This window comes from Garra rufa, unplaced genomic scaffold (genome assembly GCF_049309525.1).
Source record: "Garra rufa unplaced genomic scaffold, GarRuf1.0 hap1_unplaced_007, whole genome shotgun sequence".
Taxonomy (NCBI): Eukaryota; Metazoa; Chordata; class Actinopteri; order Cypriniformes; family Cyprinidae; genus Garra; species Garra rufa.
In genome coordinates, this window is record NW_027394282.1 from 927081 (window position 1) to 934987 (window position 7907).

Here is a 7907-nt window from a genome sequence, read left to right on the forward strand (position 1 = left end):
GATCAGAGCAGGCCGATCAGATGACGTTTACAACAACAAACAGCCGCCAGAGCACGCATTCCCACTTCTCAGACTAGGGTCTCCTAATGGGCGCGGCTGTCTCTACAACGCATTAACACTGAAGATGACGTCGCCGGTGAGGGGATTTCCTCCCCTCTGGTCTATGCATCCCTGCCTCTGCTGAATTATTTTTATCCACGGTGGGGATAAAACGTCCCGCGAAGCCGCTCCTACGTCCCGATCTAAATCAAATTATTTGCAATAAGCGCTTTAAAGGCGTCTAAATCAAATGATTCGCCATACGCGCTTTGAAGTTGAACGTACTGAATCAAATGATTCGCGATCCGATTGGAGCGCTTCAAAACAGTGAATCTTTTTGCGACGCAGCTGATTCTGAGTTTCCAAAAAGCTCCGTTGATACTTTGCTCACCTTCTCTATAAAATGTATTCGTTGTTTGAAATTAAACCATTACTATTAATACAATGTTTTTATTAAATTGTGATCACATAATACAGCTTCTGTCATATAAAAAAAAATTCATGACCTGACACTCATTATCTGGTTCTTGCCTAAAAAGACGGGTATAATGCGCGTTGTTAACAGATTACAGTAACAGTTTGGTCAACCTCTCCCTATGGAGAGAGAAAAAAAAGTTTCTAAAAGCATCCCCCCTTCTGTTTTTTTTTTTTCACAAATTGCACCCTTTATATGTATATGTATGTGTATATGCATATGTATGGCATATTTATTTTATTTTTCCACAAAAAGCTTGTTGCTAAACTCTAAATTGTGATTTTAAGAAAGAGCCTCCTGAGAGTTAAATGTTTATTATGGTGCACATGTGTGTTTTGCACAATCATTTTTTTATTTTAAGATTTAACTCTTTTATTAGATTTAACTTTTTCCACAGAAAAACTAAGGTTCATAGTTTACAAATTGTGTCAGCTCTAAAAGAGTAAAAAATGTTGTGTTGTACATAATTACTGCCAAAAGACAGTTTAAGATAGTAAGCAACACTTACTCTATGTAAGCTGAGTCCAAGTTGTCTGAGAGTCTTGAGAGTGTTCAATATTGAAATTTGCCTCAGCCTGCAATAAAACTGGTCAATTCATGATACTTTCTCATTTCCTACTTTTTATACTAATAATACAATGTCAATGTTTGTACATGAGACAACAATATTGAAGAATTTATGGATTTGACGCTGTGATCGGTAATATCGGGATCGGCAGATACTGCTTTTGGTGATCGGTGATCGGTGATCGGCCCCCAAAATCCAGATCGGTGCATCTCTAGTAATAATCTATTTTCATTGCCACATCAGAATCTAATCTATCTTCATGGCAAAAACCAATGTACAATATTACAAGAGCTACATGAACACAAAATAAAAACTGAGCAAACACTACAGCAGTTAAAATGTTTTAAGTTATATGATACAAATTTTAAAATCTTTTATGATAAAACATTACTAAAGTCTCCAGTGAAGTGTTCAGTTAAACACAATCATTTAACATTATTAAAGGGTAAGTTCAACAATGTTCAATCCACTTTGTATGTTACAAAGTTGTTAATATATGTAAAAGATTTCTCTGAGATCCCCAGTTTATTTATGAGCAAAACTCTGCTGCATGACGGAAAACGCAGTATTTTGTCATTTTGTTGATGCAAAAAGTGTTTTTGTCAAAATTCATCATTTCATTATGAGTCATCCTGCAGAGTGTTGCTTATAAGTAAAAAGGGATTTATAGGTAAACAGATTTACAGATATTAGAAACACTGCAATAATACAAAGCGGCTTGAAAATGTATACCCTTAAAGGCAATATAAGGATAATATTTCACAGTTTTGTATGTCCATGTACAGCTGGCATCATCTGAAGACTTGAGTGTTGCCGTCTTCTGAAGTCTTCACAAGTAAGGCTGGATTCGATCTTGAACTGGCGTAACCTCTGGTTAACCTTGGGATGGGCATCCAGAGAAAGAAACAGGAAAGCAAAAGGAGAAAGATTAGCATAGCAGCTTTTCATATTATTTCAGACAAAGGATGATTTATTTAAATTACATATAATTGTAGTGCAATGTTTTGAGATGTGTTATGTGAATGCTTGGCTAAAAATGTGTATTTTTATTTAATTTAAACAAAAAGATTGTACCTGACCCCTGGACATTATCAGGAAGACTATTTTAAAGTTAAGGAATAAAATACAAAAAATGTGCTTATATACTTTAGTGGACTTTGATACATTCTCACTATTATCAATAGTCCAGAGTTTTGTAACCTCATTAGAGGCCAAGTACTATCGCTGCTGTTGCCCGTATTTGTGTTTATTGTGATCTGGTTTAATCACAATAAGAATTTTTATAGAACCCTTGGTAAATATATTATTTGCCCTCAGTATTCAGGGAACAGACACGGAATGGACTACATATGCCACAGTATAATTTTAAGGGTTAGTTCACCAAAATATGAAAATTCTGTCATTAATTCCTCACTCTCATGTCATTCTAAAACTGTTAGACCTTTGTTCATCTTAAAACCACCAATTAAGATGTTTTGGATGAAATCTGAGAGCTTTCTGACCCTGCATATACAGCAAGGGCCCTGACACGGTCAAGACACAGAAGGGTAGTAAAAGCATTATTAAAATAGTCCATGTGACATCAGCGATTCAACCTTCATTTTATGATGCTACGAGAGTACCAATTTAGTTTCTTTTGTGCACAAAATTACTCTCAGAGTTTCATAAAACTACAGTTGAACCACAGATGTCACATGGACAATGTCAACAATGTCATTACTACCCGTCTCTGTCTTGGTGGTACCCTTGCTGTCTATGCAGGGTCAGAAAGCTCTTGGATTTTATCAAAAATATCTTAAATTGTGTTCAGAAGATGAAAGGAGGTCTTACGGGTTTGGAACAACATTAGCGTGAGTAATTAATGACAGAATGTTCAATTTTATGTGAACTAGCCCTGTAAGTGGGAGGTACATCATAACTGTAATGTGCACTTCCTTTCAAAAGTTTACGTCTTTGAAATAAGACACTTCTGCTCACCAAGGCTGCATTTATTTGATCAAAAATGAAGTAAAAACAATAATATTGTAAAATATTATTACAAATTAACAGATTTTTGTGAATATATTGTGAACTTAATTTCTTTTTATCAAAGCTGCATTTTCAGCATCTTTACTCCAGTCTTCAGTGTGACATGATCCTTTCAGAAATCATTCTAATATGGCGATTTGCTACTGAAAAAAAAAAAAAACATTTTTAATTTATAATTATCAATGTCTTATCATTATCAACTATCAAAAGTTAAAGGAAACATTTCTGTTTAAAATAAATGCTGTAAAAAAAAAAAAAAAAAAAAACTTTTTTTATTCATCAAAATATCCTCCTGCTTTAACTCAAACACATGATTAATGATTTCTGAAGGATCATGTGACCCTGAAGACTGGAGTAAAGATACTGAAAATGTAGCTTTGCATCACAGAAATAAATTAGTTCTCTAACTATATTAAAATAGAGAACAATCATTTTAAATTATATTAATTTTACAATATTACTGCTTAACTGTATTATTTATCAAAATACACAAAGCTGTGGTGGGCAGAAGAGACTTTACCATACCAAAACTTACGAAACAGTAGTGTATGTTTGATATTTTACTTACTAGATCATTGGTTTACAGTACTTTGGAGAAGAAGGTTCACTCTGAGTCTGCTGATGTGCCACAGGCCATCATCATGGAAGAATCTAGGAACAAAACATGCAGTTTGTCACAGAGACCACAATGTTTAGTATGCAGTTGCTGGTTTATTAGAAGGTTAAACAAGTTAAAGTACAGGTACACTGCAGAAAAAAGAATACATAATATACTACAATTATATAACAGAATATGTTTTTAGTGTTAAGTAGTTACATTTGGCTGTGAAAAGCTTCTTAAAATTACTATAATAAATAAATATTTAATTTAGCAAAATAAATTAACAGACACATGGTTATATAGGTTAAATATATTGTGTGAAAAATGCATATTAAGTTATTTTTATGAGCTTCTTCGGTTCACCTTTATTTCCTGCTTCTGTCAGCAGCTCTATTCAGACATTTTGAAACCTTGGAGCTTCCCTTCTGTTGTGGAGGCTTTATTTCTGTCCTCCTGAAAGAACATATTTTGTCAGTATGTGTTTACCTTACAAGATCAAGAAGCATTTTCACTTGTTTTCAGCCATTTAGGTTCAATAAATGAGCCTACTTCCAATAATCCACAGACAATCTGTCAGCAAAAAAAAAAATAAAAAAAATAAAAGTTTCATAAACAAGAGCTCAATCTCTAGAGTTAGCATACCTCATCTGTGAGATGCTAACGAACTTTTTCGAAGACATTAAACCATTTCTACAAAGTAAATATTCAACAGAAACGAGTCAATTACAAGTAAGGAACAGTTATATGTAATACTTGTGTGATTTTAAGCACTAAACTTACCTAAAAGCAGCGACGACAACAGCACCGAGAGACGGAGTTTGAGTGTCAGGTGTCTTGCTGCAGCCCCGTTTCCATGGCAACCTCTCCAGTGTAAACTTAGATATTCAACATATTAAAATACGTCAAAGTCACGCAGTATTTACAAAAGTAAACATCTAGAATTGAAACATTACATTATCAATCTAGTCTCATTTAATCATTATCCAATCATGAATTTAAAACAGATTTTTAGTTTAAAAAGGAACCGCAACAATAACGTTAGCATGGCTCACCGTAGAGACGGAGACTTTCTGGCAGCCTGAAACAGTGAAAACACGACGAAAAACGTTAGTTAGGACAAAGCAGTGTAACACTATTGAAATAAAAACTAAAAACAAACTCTGAACTAAGCTTTTTGCTGCTCAGCGTCTAACGTTAGCTCGTCCCCTCAGAAAAACTACTGGAAACACAGTAATCCGTTAACGTTAGCTTAACAAGTAAAAGTTATTTGGAAATGAGCCCAAGTCTCAAGTTGGGACTGCGGTAAAGTTAGTTTCATATTCGCACATTCGGACTTCCGCGTTCAATAACTCTGTTAATCTGCATCAAAAAAGGCTATTTTTGGTCAAACATCATTACCCACTATTATGAGCACAAACTACAACGCATTTTTCTGCAGAAGTCGGCGTTTTAAAGAAGCTGATAAACACGCTTACCTCTATGGAGTGTCGTGACGTCATCGCTCATCTGAGGGACCGTCTTCAAATTACGTTTCCATTACGGCAGCCTGCTAACAATTCACTGTCCATGGTACTAAAGTCATCAGAGAACATGACATCAAAGATTTTAAATAGTTACATTTTATAGCTGAAACAAATCCATTAATACAATTTTAAACAATAATAAATGTAAATGTATTTTGTAATTTTCTCTTTATATTTTTTTAATTGTTCTAACTGTATGTCAGGAGTGTTCATGATCTTGATCTTGTCTATTACAATGAGTTATTTATTTATTTGCTTGGTCAGACACATAACTGTAACACGACAGTGTACTCAAGTAAAAGCACCCCAAGGTGGCAGGTGTTGTCCAGCAAATGCGATATTCATATTTTGTTCAATTGATTATACAACCTATTCAGCTGTGGATGCACAAATACAATAATGAAGATACATTTATGCTTTATATATATTATATTAGTCATGGAATCCCCGACTGCCCTCTGCAACTGGAGCGGTTAGCCAAGCTCAGGTCTGGGTGTACAAGGGTACCAGACAGAGCTAAATTCCCTCAAACGAAAGCAAAAGCAAATGAAGACATGGCAAACTATCCACATGTGTTTTGCAGCGTTCAGCAATGTAGCTAATCACAGACACAGAGATCTCTATAACTAAGATTAGTGACCTTTTCCAGAATCAGAATTCTCGACCGTGAGCCCGTCTTTTTTCCCCTTTTCCCAAAACAACTTAATACTAATAATAGTTTCAGCTATTAAAATAGTTCAATAGCAAAGTGATTGTATCTAGTGTCGTTTTTTATTAAGTAAATTTAGAAAAACGTTTGGAGCATTTTTGTTTGTTTAATTTTGTATAATAAATTTAAATATAATAATATAGGGGAGAGCGGGACACAATAACTTTTTGGATTTCGCGGTTTATGTAAATCCACCCGGGGTTCAGAGTACAATTTTTATCCACATTATTTTCACACTTGTCTAGTACAAATATATTGCTCTGTTTCATATTTACAGTGTATACGCTTTTCGTTATTTACCTCAAAAGAAAGGAAGTGAAACGTGACAACATGCCCCGTAGGTGGGGACCGTGGGGTACATTGTAACATCTGAGGGGCACGTTGTAACACGACCGTATGACAGCTTCAAATGTTATCTGATCGAATGAAAAAAATATATGCACAACAAACTAAAATATTTTGTCAGTAAAATACATGTGTTAACTTTTTCAAATGAAGTAATGACGTTTAAAAAAAAAATCTAATTTTGGAGTTTGACAATGAACATATCGCAACAATGCTTGGAACGGCCCTGATCGCAACACACAGCTGTACAGTAGTTCAAAAAACAATGTGGACAAATAGATGAAACACATTTAGACATTCAGAAAAACACTCCACACACAGCTCTCATAGAACACCACACACATAAACCAGCCAAAATGCTTTACATTTGTTGAAATAATAACATCTGAACACTAATTGTCATCCTTAATTCACCTGTTTCTTGTGGTTTCTTATCAAAACCCATACAAGTAAATAGTGTAAATTGCACCGCTAATGTCATAGAATAGTGTAGTTTAATAACAGCGGGGCATATTGTAACACAGTGTAACGTTCCCCATCTGCAGGAATATAAAACAGGTTGTCTTCTGCTGGTTTTCCAAGCATTAATAAACTGTCTAAATTGATAAATAACAAATTGGAGATTAAAATAATAGCAGATTTGTCTAATTTTAAATGAATACTAAAAACTGAAATGAAAAGTTTACTTCAGCCAGAAATGTACTTTTACTATGGTAAAATAGATATTCAGCGATCTTCAAAAGGCTTTTGAATTTTGACGCACATTTTGCTCTGCATAGTGTTGCTATGGCAACTAGTAAATACTGTACATTTGGTTATGTTAGCATGTGTGGAAATATTTAAACCACGTTTGTTACAATTAACCCCGCGTTAGGTTGTGCCCTGCTTGATCACCCCTAATGTAGGCCTACGTTTTTTGAGCGCCCAGCAGACAACTAATCATATTCTGTTTGATCATTTTGCCTTCTCAAATCATCACGACTTGCCTTAAAAAAATCTATAGATATAAAACAGTTCAAGTACTGAACAATTAGTTTAAACGTTAAACCTAAATAAATGTGCGCTGTTGCATAGTGTGTGCAGAGCATTAATAAACCCATAAAAGGGTTTATCCAAGAGTTTGCTTTGCAGGACATGGAGACGCCAGTGCGATCACTTGCATTTTTTTCAGTGAAAGCAATTTAAAAGTATCCATGTTATTTGTGTACACTCAACAAAACACAAACAAAAAAGAAAACAAACATGATGCGTGTTCTGCCGTCCCGTTATTGAACAGGAGCTTCACAACAAATAACGAAACTCCGCAAAAACATTCCTCACAGACAAGATAAATATATATATAAAAAGCTTTAAATTGTTACTTAACGAAATAAAACAAATCGAAAACAAAAACAATTTCATTATGTAATTGGTAGGCTAAATATGAATTTCTCTCTAAATGCGTGTCCCAAAAAGGAGATTGCAGACAGGATCTTTGCTGCACTGACTCATAATATACTAGTTTATTAATAAATAATTCAAACAAGTTCTTACTCTTTCCTTGACACATTCATTGTTATTTATTTTTGCCGGTGCTTTGTGGCAAGTTTCAGCCTATTGTGTGCGCTTGAACGCGGATC

The 7907-nt window shown here is 34.5% G+C and overlaps 1 long non-coding RNA gene across 1 annotated transcript; it reads right to left on the reverse strand.

Annotated features, from left to right (window-relative positions):
• Positions 1–1390: 1390 nt before the first annotated feature.
• LOC141313333 (uncharacterized) lies at positions 1391–5029 on the reverse strand. Its single transcript, XR_012349411.1, has 5 exons — positions 4764–5029; positions 4492–4586; positions 4075–4164; positions 3679–3761; positions 1391–1961 (listed from the first exon to the last, which is right to left on the reverse strand). It is a non-coding gene; the product is annotated as an uncharacterized lncRNA (long non-coding RNA).
• Positions 5030–7907: the final 2878 nt, after the last annotated feature.